Consider the following 15374-nt stretch of genomic DNA (forward strand, 5'->3'; position numbering starts at 1 on the left):
ATCTGAGGGCTTGATGAGTCTTGGCAGTCTCTCCATCACATCATGTATCCTAGCTCCTGGAAAGCAGCAGACTTCTCAGTTTTCCCAGTCGGGGCAGCAGATAGATGACTCAGTTCCCCTGAGGAGGGAGTCCCCGACCACCACCACCCTCCTCCTCCTCTTGGGAGTGGTGGTCGTGGAACCCCCATCCCTAGGACAGTGCATCTTTTGCCTGCCAATCGGTGGAGTCTCCTTCTGCTCCCTTCCCTCAGATGGGTCATCTAGTCCACTCTCCACATTAGTACCTATAGAGAGAACATAGAAATGATTGCTCACCTGTATCTCCATTGCTGGTACATGGATGCTCCTTTTTCTCCTTCTGGAGGTCACATGCTGCCAAACTTCTTCACCATCCTTCTGTCTCTGCTATGCCTGCTCTGAATCTTCAGAACATTGTGGCCGTAGAAGCATCTCCTGATGTCTGTCCAGGAAATCTTCATTTTCCCTTATGCAACGCAGAGTCGATACTCGTTTCTCCAGACCTTGAACCTTCTCTTCACCCATTTACTTCATGAATCAACCCTGACTTGAAAGGATCATCACTAGGGTTGAGATGGGAGTTCAGTCTCCAAGGCTCATTCAAACCTGGGCCTTTCTGCTGAGACTTCCTGTAAAGTTGCCAGCTAATGCCAGTTCTGGTGGTGCATTATGTGATATTGACATCTGTTGAAGGGAAATATGACTGGTGACTCTAAAGTCATTTCACCAGGAAAGGTTCTTAGTGCTGCTTGTTTTTGCTATGCTTTTTTCAACACTGCTTACTTTGTTAAGTCAGAACAGTCACTGTTTTCTAAACCAAAAACAATGACGTCCTCTTGAGAAACCCTGGAGAAGGTATCCACAAACTGAAATAGGAAGAACCACTTGGTCAGACTTACACAGTGAGATCAATTTACATTTTAGAGGGCCATATCAGCAGCAATGAAGTGATGTTGACATTAAAAACAATGGAAATTGTGATTGGTGCTAATATATAAGGGAGTAAAAAAATTGGGGGCCAGTGTAGCCCAAAAGCTGGCTGTAAGCTCCTGGAAGTGCAGTGTTTTCAACTCATGCAGTTTTACAGTGAGTCTCGCAATATTTGGGGGCTTTATTAAAAACAATGTCCTTAGAGTCACATGATTACATAGCCACTCAGCTTTCATTTTTTTTTAAAAACAAGTTCCTAGTCTTCATAGTTGCAGATTAATTGAAAACAGAGCATAAAGGCTCAGAAACCAGAAGGCAAATTTGGGGTCTTAGGCCCATGACTTGCAGGGGGTTGCCATGAGGGAACCTGGGCCCACCCTCTCCACTGGGGTCTGACCCAGGGCCTTTTAAGGGATGTCAGTGATCTGACAGCCAGGGGATGCTTAAGGCTGCCCTCCCTGGGCCACTTCCTATCACTCACCTTACGATTGCCCCAAGGTCACTATCTGGGTTAAGGTGCTGTGAAAGATGTCCTCTGTCCACAAGGCACCTTCTGGTAGCTTCGTGTAATGTGGTAGCTCTCTTCCTTTCTCGAGTGGCAACTGTCTCCTTCTGCGATATGATCCGCCGTCCTGGGCCAACTCAGTCCTAGGGCTCTCCTCTGCTGGGTAATCAAACAAAATAAAGAGGGGTGAGTTTATATTAGAGGGAGAGGGAAATGCTTCCCTCTCAGACTGTATCTGTAGCAGATTCTCTCCTCACAGCAATTGCCAAAACTGCCTGAGGGAAGGGAGGTTCTGCCTTTTCTCTCCTAGAGCTCCAGGTTGTAGGTCTGCGCTCTTCCCTGGGCTGCTGCCAAATGAGCTGCTCCTCCTTTTAACTCCCCTTCCAGCTGGTGCATTTCCTACAGCTGTGACAGGGAGGGTCTGGCTGAGCCCAGAGCAGTTCCTCAACCCCTTATTGCCCAGTGTGGGGTTTGTATACCCCATCGCAGACCCAGACAATACCTATCTCTCACTGAAGGCATAGAGAGTATAACCCATTCATGGGAAGCTATTTCCATTACCTGTGGACGAAATTCACCCCTGTGCAGATGATCAGTACAAGGTCTAACCTCTACTTAAGTCCACTAGTGAATTTCACTCTGTGTACAACCCCTTTGGTGGTTGATGAATCTGTGCCTTTTCATCTCAGTGTCATAATGTCAGTCCCAACAGATGCATAAGACTGAGTAGACACCTCAATGCAGGAACAGAGAGGCTTGATGTCTCCCTCATCATGCAGTCCAGTCATTGTCTAACCTCAGGATCTCTTCCAGAGTCAGTTCTAAATGCATGAGTCATAGAATCATGGACTATCAGGGTTGTAAGGGACCTCAGGAGGTCATCTAGTCCAACCCCCTGCTCAAAACAGGACCAATCCCCAGACAGATTTTTACCCCAGTTCCCTAAATGGCCCCCTCAAGGATTGAACTCACAACCCTGGGTTTAGCAGGCCAATGCTCAAACCACTGAGCTATCCCTTATTTGTTGTCAAAATGGTCTATTGGACCAAGCATCACCAAAAGCTATGTGCGACTTATCAGCATCAGCAGGAGCCAATGACAATACAGAAGAGACTCGCATGAGTCCATATTTTGTGCAATATTTTTAACTGTCTAAACAGACAAGGCACCAACAGGATTCTCCCCATTGCTTATGACCACAGGTTCAATGTATATTTGACACTCAATTTTGTGAATGCAGACTATTTGCATAACTGGTCCAATAATGCTAAACTTATCAAAGAGAAGATAGAATATGGGGTTTCTCACTAAAATGATCTGACTGTTCACAAGGGAAATATGTAAAGTCTCTGCAGAAAATGGTGAATCTGAAGATACTTAATTTGTTCCTATTGCTGGGGAAGGACATAAATACAACAGTCGGATACAGATGCTTCAATACTTTGATGCCAGGCTCTCACCTCACCAGAACCATCCATCCACCAGTTTTAACCCTGGAGTTAATCCAAACTGGAGAATATGAAGTGTGCAGTTTTGACCGGAAACTTATACTCCACCTATTTTCATTATAATTCAAAACAGGGGTGTTTGACTTTTACAATATGCTAAAGGTCCTAATCCGAGCTGGATTATTTGGTTTTATATTGCCGGAATAATGGGTACCAGGTTTTCTTTTGCTTTAATTTTCTTGTTAGTTGCTCCTGTTGCTTGCTCTGTTTCTGTAGATCCTTACTGAAAATGGTAAAGTGAACAAGAATTCCAGCAAATGTTATCTTGTAAATCTGACTTGAAAGCACAAGGAAACAGAAGGAATTCAGATGTTTCTTGCCCTGAAGAATCATCTCGGTGAGTAGTCATCAGTTTCTCTGTGACTTATAAGTAATGGCTTCTTGACCCATTCTGTAGAAACCTTCAAGACATCTCTGCAGTGAACAACTGACTGACATTGTTGGAGTCAGACTATCTCCTTTATCTTTTGGGTGGCAGTGGCTAGGAGTAAAATGTATTCATTTTTTGCTGTAGCTGTTTATTATTAGGGGGACTGGCTCAGAAACCCTGGCAGATGGAGATGGGAACTTGGATTCTCACTAAAACAGGAGCTTTTTAAAATAGAATTGTGATAAATACTGTAATGATTCCAGTAAAAACCAAAATTCTCAGCACACCGCACCACCAACATGCTTCAGCTCTGTTTTAGGGGACAAAGTGTAGGCCATTAGGTCCTTTGCCTTACTCCTGAGTCTGAACGCTGGAGTGCTAGTTACGGCGGTGGTTTCATGACGATGATTCATATTCAGCAGGAACAGGCCTTGAGACCACCAACCCATTTCAGCTAACAAAGATTAACTTCTTTTGTTAACTACAAGCCTATGCTGGATGCAGACAAACGTCCCCAAGGTAAGGCGCTGTATCCCATTACAAGTTTTGAGTGATCAAAACCCCTTAAACCAGGAACTTCAATAATCCCAATTTGATATATGCCAAGGAACAATGCAAATAAAACAGGAAGGGCAATGGACAAGGGACAGATGGCAACACTAGAGAAGCTGCAGGAAAAGAAGTGAAGGATGGTAAGCTAATTGGGAATACCTCCTGTGAACAGGGGCTAATCAAAGGAGATATAGAAGGTCGTTCTTTGATACCAAATTTAAAGCTGCATGAATAAAGGTTTGGCTGATAAAGGCTGCTGCACTATCAGCAGCTACGGTCAGGCACAGCTCCAAAGCATTCACAAGAGAAGCCTGACAAAGTGCATATCACAAATGTTTGTCAATGCTTTGTCACTGACAGACATGGCAATAAATCAGAGGAAGCTGTATTAAGGAAATTCTGGATCTTTTCTTCTCCAAGGCTTGCTTGCATGCTTCCCCACATCCACCTCTTCATTTAGGGGACAACATCTCTCCCAATTGCACCCAGTATTGTGGCACATATCCTAGGCAGGTTCTTACAAGTAAAAAAACTATTCATAGATGTCATTATGTTGGATTTGAGAGTGCCATGGGCGTACCTGCAAAAATACATGCAGATTCACTAAGGCCTGGTCTACACTACGACTTTAATTCAGATTTATCAGATTTAATTCGAATTTACCCTGCAACTGTCCACACAACGACGCTATTTATTTAGATATAAAGGGCCCTTTAAATCGATTTCTGTACTCCACCCCGACGAGCGGAGTAGCGCCAAAATCGATTTTAACATTTCGAATTAGGGATAGTGTGGCCGCAATTCGATGGTATTGGCCTCCGGGAGCTATCCCACAGTGCACCATTGTGACCGCTCTGGACAGCAATCTAAACTCGGATGCACTGGCCAGGTAGACAGGAAAAGCCCTGCGAACATTTGAATTTCATTTCCTGTTTGCCCAGCGTGGAGAGCACAGGTGACCATGCGAAAGTTCCGCAGCCACTGGGAATCATCCCACACCTGCAACACTATGCGGTCCCACCAGTCTGTGCTTGTTTCCCTTGCCCAGAATCGGCGTTCCATGGATAGAACCTACCCACAGTGCAACCCTGCAGAAATCGACGCTAGCCCCGGTACTTGGACGCACACCGCCGAATTAATGTGCTTAGTGTGGCCACATACATTTTGACTTTATACAACCTGTTTTCCAAATTCGAATTATATAAATTCGGATTAATCCTGTAGTGTAGACATACCCTGAACTGCAGAAGTGCACATTGTACCAATAAAACTCTCACACTGACATTTTCAAATAAGGTAACTGCATGTGAAAATGGGTAGCTTTGCACACAATTACTTGATTTACTTGTGTTTATTGGGGGCCCACTCTCCCTGAATCTTAGGATATAACACTACCTTCTAGGATAGAAGTTATATTGATTATCAATACTTATGCTTCAGGGCATGAACTAATCATTAGGTTTGATTGGGTTGGGAAGAAATTCTTCCCTGTGTTATTGTGTAGTATTGCACAATTGTGTGTATTATGGATGTTTTTTGTTATTCTGCAGAAACATTTAGGATTGATCATGCTGTCTACAGGATACCATACATTGCTGATTATAGGTTTATAAGGAACCAGTGCAGTCTGTTCTCATATAGCAATTCTTATTCCTATAGCAAAAATAATAAAAAGCTTAAATCACAGACAGTCAGTTGTGGAAAGCTGCATCAGTAGTTCTGATAGGATGTGGGAAGAGAACACACTTTGAACTTACAAGGGATGTTGAACCTCAGAATTAGCTAATTCTATAATTGTTTTATTTTGACTTTCTATGAGATTGGGTTTTTTATACATCTATATTGCCTTTATAACATAGAATTATCCCAGTAAGTGTCATGCAAATACAAATAGATTTATATGGAATATGCAATTCACAACTTCAATATGATTATTAAGATTTTTTTTTGGTCTTTTTGCTTATAAAAAGTTTATGGTATACAGGTACAAGTTTTTGATTGTATTATTATTTAACCTTGTCTGTTGATCCTCAGTTGTATTAACATCATCAATTATTATTTTTGTTGAACCATCAGCATTACCAACTCTTGCAGTTTTATCATGTCTTATGATATTTGGTTTCTTACTTAAAGCTCCTGGGGACAAGTGATTAGGTGAGAATCTTAGCTCTGATTTTTGAAAACAAAGTAAGATTCTAGCCCTCATGGTTACAGAGAAGAACTTGACAATGTACCCGAGTGTACCCTAAAGGCTCAAAAACCAGAAAGAAAATAAAAGAACCCAATATTTATTTTTTAAATGCATGATTATTAAGCTAATCTTTTGCTTTTGGGGGGCCTGTCTGATGATTTTGGAATGTTTGGTGTTGGCATATTGCATATTAAAGTCCTGAGGAGATGCAACCCAGTATGATGAGGGTTTTTTTAAACCTGACTCATGCTGTTGACAAGGGAAAAGATAGCCACAATCCAAGCTCATTTTCACACAAGGCAATGTTGGAATTATTTCTAGTGCATAAATTCATTAGTGTACTGTACCTGCACTAGTGAGTGAGGAGACCAATTAACTTCTCTTGAGCTTCTATTTTTCATTCTTAGTAATGAGACTAATTATTCAGTTGTGATTCATAGGTCAAGAGTAACAAGGAAAGAAAAAGGGTTGAATTAAAAACAGCAATATAACAGCAAGTGTAACAAAATTTGGAATTATAGTGCAGCAGTAGCACCATTATAGTTAGTGAAGTAGCTTAATAGTTTAACAGCTGATTTTTCTAAGTGCTGTAAAATCTACCATTATATTTTCACTCTTTATTTGCTGGTTTTCAGAGGCTTAAATACAGGTGTACTCAACATTCTGGAAAAATATGAGCACTGCTGGTCAACCTTAACTCTATATTAATGAAGTTTGGGGGCAGTGAATTTTAACAAGGGATACTAGACGTTGATAAAACATGGATATCTTATACTTTTGAGCAAAGAAAAGCAATAATTTAAAAAAATAAATGTCTGTAGTTGATTCTATTTTACCAAGTGCCCTTGAATCCTTCATTTGGACATTTGAATATTCTGATTTAATGTATAATACAATTCTTTTGTATGTAGAGTTATTTATATAAAAGAATCCCAGAAAGCTTAAGTTATACCTGCAAATACAAATAAATTCTGTGAACATGTTCCCACATGCAGTACTCCTGACATGACACACCTATTGACATTGATTTTAAGGGCAGAGAGATCATTAGGATAATTTAATCTGACCTTAGAGGTGGTGCTAGCCCATTGGGGGCCCTAAGCAGGAATTTTTTTTGAGGGGGGGGCACAAGTGAATAGGGGGTCTCCTTGAGCTGCTTGGGGCCCAAAGCAATTGCTAAGTCCGTTTATGCCTAGCGCCAGCACTGTCTGACCTCCACTGGATATGGTAAATGTTCCAGCACTTCTGGCCTTAAAATGTACGGGTGAGATTCTGTGAGCCCAGCACAGAAGTCACAGCCCAAGAGGAAGGGGGATGCTAAGCTAGCTACAAGCCACCTTTGCATCCTCCTGATCCTGGGCTGCTCCATGGACTGCAGAGACCCCTGGAGAAATCCTGGAGGCCTGTGTAAATTACAGCAGTGTCAAGGACTACTTTATGATCTGTAGTGCTTCCTGAAATCTCCAAAGTGCTATGTACTGTGGCTCCACCCTTCAACATGCCCCCTCCCCTCCCAGACCCGCTCCCAACAGGCACTCTATACCCTGGCTTCTGAGAGGATTCTTGGAAGGCAGCCATATGGCTATCCATAGTGCTTGCACTGGGGGAATCCTTCCCCAGCTGGACATGGGGCTTGTAGAACTCCTTTCCACCTCTCCAATGTTTGTAAGTTTGTTAAGAGGCCAGAGAAAGGGTGAGAATCTCGCTTTATGAATGTGTAGATGTGGTAAGTCAGAGGAGCAGCTTATGGGAACAAGGGAAAACTATAGCCCTGTAACTTTTGGAAGACTCTGAAACGGAGTCTGTAAAAACAACGAGGAGTCCTTGTGGCACCTTAGAGACTAACAAATTTATTTGGGCATAAACTTTCATGGGATAAAACCCACTTCATCAGATGCATGGAGTGCAAAATACAGCAAGCAGTATATATATTTTATAACACATGAAAAGATGGGAGTTGCCTTACCAAGTGGGGGGTCAGTGCTAGCAAGGCCAATGCAATTAAGGTGTAAGCTTTCGTGGACTACAGCCCACTTCTTCGGATGCATATAGAATGGAACATATAATGAGGAGATATATATACACACATACAGAGAGCATAAACAGGTGGGAGTTGTCTTACCAACTCTGAGAGGCCAATTAATTAAGAGAAAAAAAAAAAAAAAAAAAAAAAAAAAGCTTTTGAAGTGATAATCAAGCTAGCCGAGTACAGACAGTGTGATAAGAAGTGTGAGAGTACTTACAAGGGGAGATAGTCAACGTTTGTAATGGCTCAGCCATTCCCAGTCCTTATTCAAACCGGAGTTGATTGTGTCTAGTTTGCATATCAATTCTAGCTCTGTAGTCTCTCTTTGGAGTCTGTTTTTGAAGTTTTTCCCACCCGCAGGTCTGTCACTGAATGACCAGACAGGTTAAAGTGTTCTCCCACTGGTTTTTGAGTATTTTGATTCCTGATGTCAGATTTGTGTCCATTAATTCTTTTGCGTAGAGTCTGTCCGGTTTGGCCAATGTACATGGCAGAGGGGCATTGCTGGCACATGATGGCATAGATCACATTGGTAGATGTGCAGGTGAACGAGCCCCTGATGGTATGGCTGATGTGATTAGGTCCTATGATGATGTCACTTGAATAGATATGTGGACAGAGTTGGCATCGGGGTTTGTTACAAGGATAGGTTCCTGGGTTAGTGGTTTTGTTCAGTGATGTGTGGTTGCTGGTGAGTATTTGCTTTAGGTTGGGGGGTTGTCTGTAAGCGAGGACAGGTCTGTCTCCCAAGATCTGTGAGAGTCTCTGATGATGCGCTGGAGAGGTTTTAGTTGGGGGCTGAAGGTGACAGCTAGTGGTGTTCTGTTATTTTCTTTGTTGGGCCTGCCAGGAACAGTATCCCTGATAATGTCACAGCTAACCTGGTGGCTGAACTTTGTGATTTTGTCCTCACCCACAACTATTTCACATTTGGGGACAATATATACCTTCAAGTCAGCGGCACTGCTATGGGTACCCGCATGGCCCCACAATATGCCAACATTTTTATGGCTGACTTAGAACAACGCTTCCTTAGCTCTCGTCCCCTAACGCCCCTACTCTACTTGCGCTACATTGATGACATCTTCATCATCTGGACCCATGGAAAAGAAGCCCTTGAGGAATTTCACCATGATTTCAATAATTTCCATCCCACCATCAACCTCAGCCTAGATCAATCCACACAAGCGGTCCATTTCCTGGACACTACTGTGCTAATAAGCGATGGTCACATCAATACCACCCTATACCGGAAACCTACTGACCGCTACACTTACCTACATGCCTCCAGCTTCCATCCAGGACACACCACACGATCCATTGTCTACAGCCAAGCTCTAAGATATAACCGCATTTGCTCCAATCCCTCGGATAGAGACAAGCACCTACAAGATCTCTATCAAGCATTCTTAAAACTACAATACCCACCTGCTGAAGTGAAAAAACAGATTGACAGAGCCAGACGAGTACCCAGAAGTCACCTCCTACAAGACAGGCCCAACAAAGAAAATAACAGAACACCACTAGCTGTCACCTTCAGCCCCCAACTAAAACCTCTCCAGCGCATCATCAGAGACTCTCACAGATCTTGGGAGACAGACCTGTCCTCGCTTACAGACAACCCCCCAACCTAAAGCAAATACTCACCAGCAACCACACATCACTGAACAAAACCACTAACCCAGGAACCTATCCTTGTAACAAACCCCGATGCCAACTCTGTCCACATATCTATTCAAGTGACATCATCATAGGACCTAATCACATCAGCCATACCATCAGGGGCTCGTTCACCTGCACATCTACCAATGTGATCTATGCCATCATGTGCCAGCAATGCCCCTCTGCCATGTACATTGGCCAAACCGGACAGTCTCTACGCAAAAGAATTAATGGACACAAATCTGACATCAGGAATCAAAATACTCAAAAACCAGTGGGAGAACACTTTAACCTGTCTGGTCATTCAGTGACAGACCTGCGGGTGGCTATATTACAACAGAAAAACTTCAAAAACAGACTCCAAAGAGAGACTACAGAGCTAGAATTGATATGCAAACTAGACACAATCAACTCCGGTTTGAATAAGGACTGGGAATGGCTGAGCCATTACAAACGTTGACTATCTCCCCTTGTAAGTACTCTCACACTTCTTATCACACTGTCTGTACTCGGCTAGCTTGATTATCACTTCAAAAGCTTTTTTTTTTTTTTTTTTTCTCTCTCTCTTAATTGGCCTCTCAGAGTTGGTAAGACAACTCCCACCTGTTTATGCTCTCTGTATGTGTGTATATATATCTCCTCATTATATGTTCCATTCTATATGCATCCGAAGAAGTGGGCTGTAGTCCACGAAAGCTTATGCTCTAATAAATCTGTTAGTCTCTAAGGTGCCACAAGTACTCCTGTTCTTCTTTTCGCGGATACAGACTAACACGGCTGTTACTCTGAAACTTGCAATTAAGGTGGGCGTTGCCCATTCCCAACAATTGACAAGAAGGTGAGAGTATCAGCAGAGGGAAAATTACTTTTTGCAGTGACCCATCCATTGAGTCTGTAAAACAAATCTTAAAGAGGATGCCTTAACGGGAAATGTCTTGGCAGTGTACAGCTGACTATGCTGTCCATATCCTTCTGTTCCTACATTATGATTCTTTTTAAAGTGCTTTGTCAAGAACACTTGTACTGTTTTGCTCAACCAATTTCTGTACCAAGCATCAGTTCTTGGATGGCTGCCACTTCTGTGGCGGTAGATGGCTTCCTCCAGTTTGCCCTTTGAAGAAAACAAACTCAGCAGCTGAAAACAAAAGACACTTAGTGAATGATTGCAGGTATATTTTCATCTCAGTGCCACTGACATTAACACTAGTTCCATGTGCGCAGCAGGGAGGGCGATATAAAATATGCCCCTTAGTTGGCTTGACTTTTCTCTTGGTTTATTTTTCTGCTGTAGGGGGTCTGTGCACTGATGTTTGATTTTCCTGACCTTGTTGAGTTTCAGCCTATGTTAGTTTCAAGCTCTCCCCCTCTCTCCATTTGTGTTTCTTATTTCAGTTTTGTTTGTGTTTCTTCACTGAAATTATTGGTCCAACTTATGGCAGCTTTGCCACGGCTATCGGGCTGTGCCCAGAATGCGCTGCTCTGCAGCCCCCCATAGCCAGCGTGCAGAATGCTCTGACCACTCCCTCTCCTGCCCCAGTATGCCCCTGGCCAGGTACTGTAAAGGGGGACAGCATAGGGCCATATTTGCCAGCTTTACATTGTTCCTGCTTTGAGAGATGTGACCCAGTGTTCCTAGGGTAGCTAGCCCTCACTGAAAATGCCAAAGGCAGGGCAGGCTGCAAAAGGGACAGCAGTAGACTCACCAACCAGTCACAAACTGTGCTTCTGATCCCCCACATTGGTTATCAAGAAGGTTAAAAAAAAAATTACACAGCCCCCTTGATGGCATTCCAGTTTCCTGGCTCCCAATCAGTACATAGGTCCAGTACAGTGAGAAGTTACTTAAAAACTCTGGGGTCAGAAGAACATTTTGCATATGTGAGCAAAGGGTCAGCCACATTACCAGGTCAATATTAGTTTGGATCTTACCCAAAATACCATGCTGCCAGCCAATCCTTTAGTGTCTAAAACTAAAGGGAAAAAAAGAACAAGAAGAAAGTTGTTAAATGATAAGCAATCAGATATCTACATAAGACTACAAAGTCTGTATATCAGGTTCTTAGCAGTATTGGTGTGTTGCTGGCTTGAAAGTCCGTCTGGAACATATCCACAGTTTGGATGGGTCATGAAGTCCTTTGTTCAGAGCTTCAGTTTGTAGAAAAGTTACTCCAGAGGTAAGAAGCAAGAATCATGAAGACAAAATGGAGATGATGCCTAGGGAGGTTGTGGAATCTCCATCTCTGGAGATATTTAAGAGTAGGTTAGATAAATGTCTGTCAGGGATTGTCTAGACAGTATTTGGTCCTGCCATGTGGTAGGGGACTGGACTCGATGACCTCTTGAGGTCCCTTCCAGTCCTAGAATCTATGATGCAGCTGCCCTTTATATTCCTTTTGCCATGTGGCTTGTACCTCCTGTGTCCCAAACACAAGCTTCACCGTACCTGGCATGGAAAAGCCTTAGAGTTCTGTCCATCAGCCTGCCCTTTCATGCCTTGCTGACTCATCAGGTGTCCTCTGGCTCCTTTCAATGGGTTTGTTGTACAGCTGATGACTCTTGATGGGCCACTGAACAGACAAGGCAGTGCTGATGCCATTATGTCGGGGGTGTCACCCAGAAACACTGCACAAGTTTGGAAATATAGATATACAGGGTATATCTGTAACTCATCATACACAGGTGATACAAACATATAAACAAGATTATCATACTTGGCAAATTATAAAATTTCCATAAATACCTTACATGGCCTATCTGGTCAGATCATTTGCAAATTTGTAATATTGGTATCAACAATGTCACTAAGTGTTCCACATATTCCCTACAGTGTAACAGGGGAGTTTTCCTAAACGTCATTGCACACCTTTTATGGTCCCTAAATGCTTCTGTAGTGGTGAACAGGAGATGCACCAGGAGCCAAAATCTGACCATTTATATGGTACATACAAAACTGTGTTAAAGAACATATTAAGGATGTAAATCAAGCACTTAAAAAAGATAGGAAATGCTAGAGTTAAGGTTGCCTGAGCAACCTTAATTCAGCTCCCTTGTGCATATGCATTATGATACAGCCTTTAATGATCACAAACGGTACAATCCACAAAGGTACTTAGGTACCTAATTCCTGTTTTTAGGCACCACTGTGAACCACCAAACTCTTGCTTGGCTGTTACCTAACTCTATAGGCACCTAAACTCACTCAGTGCCTTAGCGTTTGCCTCTGGGAATTCACAGTGCAGCCTCAAGCTAGATACCCATCTCCCTCCTGAGCATGTGCACTACTGCCTTGTGATAGACATCCAGGCGCCTATTGCCTATATGCCCCAGAGCAAGTAACAAACTGTGAAAGATAACCTGTGGCCACGTAAGTTGCATGCGGAGCCAAAACAAAATGGCTAGGGGGAGCCTCCTGTATGCAACTGTGAGGGGGTGGGGTTTAGCACACACCCCTAGACCCCCGGGCTTGGTGTCTCTCATTCGCTAGCTTAGGCAGCTCACTGCCTAAGATGCTGGTTTTGTAGCTCACAGTCTAAGGTGGCTATTTCTTCCTGTTCATTGTATGGGGAACCTAGGTTTGTGGATCACAGTGCTGTTCCTGGCATTTTCTGGGTGCCTAAAAGTTAGGTGTTGTGATGTTTTGCATCACAAGGCCTAAGTTCCTACATGGATCTGGGTCATACTGTTTTTCCCACAGGACCCCTGCCTCATTCAGTCCACATGCTGGATAGTGCTCACTATTCAATATTTTGTTTAATTCTAATTGTTCAATATGTGGTCTTACACCTTTTTAATTAAAATTCAAACCTTGCTCGCAATATATTAATTTCCTCATGGGATTTTCTCTGGTGTCAGCACTACAGTATCTGAGTGCTTCACAAACAACAATTAATTTAAGTTTGCAATACCACTGTGAGGTGAGTGAAAGGTATTTAAGGATAAGAGTTGAAGCACAGTAATTAATTTTGAAAGTGTCCACTAATTTGGGGTGCCCAATTTGATTTTTCAGATTACTTACCATTTTATATATTGGAAGCATAGCTTCTATTGACTTCAGTTGCAGTTGTGAGCATCAACACTTCTGCAAATCAGAGCCCAGGATATCAAGTTGGGCACCAAGAAAACAAGGAACACACAATTTAATTTAACTGAATTGCCCAGCATGAGACAGGAACTCCAAGTCAGACAGAGATAGAATCCAGTTCTCCAGGGCAGCATTCAACTGCCTTAATCATAAGATTATTCTTCCTCTTCCTGCAGTCCCCTGCCCTATTCACTACACACTTTCCAACTTCTGCAAGAAATCAGATGGAATCCTACAGACAACAGTCTCCTTCATATATACAGATTTTTTTCAAGAAGGCAAGTTATTTTGTTCATCATGGCTCAAATGAACATGCTGCATTTAGCTCCACTTCATGACAATAAACAATGGACAAAAATTGTATCACAGATAAGATTTGAGTTGTAAGCCACAATATATTACTATTCCAATGGAGACCTTTGGACACTTGCCATAATATAATATTTACTACGAATACTAATAATGATATTTAGCTTCACTGTAATGGTATTTAAAAAGATTTTTGCTAGATATTCATTCAAAGCCACATAATGATGGTCACTTCATGTGCCTGATTGTAACTCCATAACAGCATGTTTTGAAACCCCCAACCTGCACACCTAAGTCTCTGATGGATGGTCATCCTACTATTTGTAAATTTACTGCATGATGTAAATGCACTAGGGACTGTGCTGCCTCGCTGCAGTAAACTTTGGTACCACAAGATGGCAGAAATTTTGCTTTCTCCACATTTGATCCATAAAACATGTTAGGAGTATGGTACCTTGCAAAGAGAGCTGATGTAAAAATAAAAAAGAATGGAAATCACTTATTACCATAAAACTAAGGGCTGATTAAATACACACTCAGCAGAACTTAACATAGTTTAAAATTGGTAATTTTTGTCTATCCTCTTGGATTGCTGTGGGTTTGTGGATTATAATGAATGTTTTGTTATTTTTTGTACAGAGGTGTAAAGCTCAATTTCTATATATAAAATATAATATTGGAAGTAAAACGGAAGTGATAGAAATCTGTAAAACGAGGCAATACAAAAATAATATAGCAACAACAGGTACCAAATTGAGGCTGAGACAATGCATCATAATGGAAATTTTATCTTCTGTGCCATTCTCTCCTCGGATGGACAGAAGGGGCTCACTATTAAAGAAAGTGCCAGCTACATACGCACAGCTGAAAGCCGATTTGGCCACGAGCTCCTCCAGTTTGTTATTCTGCCAACAGTTAAAGTACAAATTGTACTAAATGAACAACAGCCATCAATAAATGTTGCCTGTTCCCTCGTCTTAGCTTGGCTAGACTGAGTTGGCTTGTTGCAGGATGGGTATAGCTCATTTGGTGTATGGCGTATAGGCTATTTGGTATAAAATGTATAGGACATTGGGTTTACAAGTAGAAAAGTTTATGGATGTCATGGTAGGAACAAACAGCAGAGACATCACCACTAGTCTGGGTAAAACTTGTTAAAGGATAGTATAGGGGAGAATCCTGCACTGACAGTGGAGATGAATTTATAGTATTTTCTAGGACT

The sequence above is a fragment of the Malaclemys terrapin genome, chromosome 2, assembly GCF_027887155.1.
Source record: "Malaclemys terrapin pileata isolate rMalTer1 chromosome 2, rMalTer1.hap1, whole genome shotgun sequence".
NCBI lineage: Eukaryota > Metazoa > Chordata > Testudines > Emydidae > Malaclemys > Malaclemys terrapin.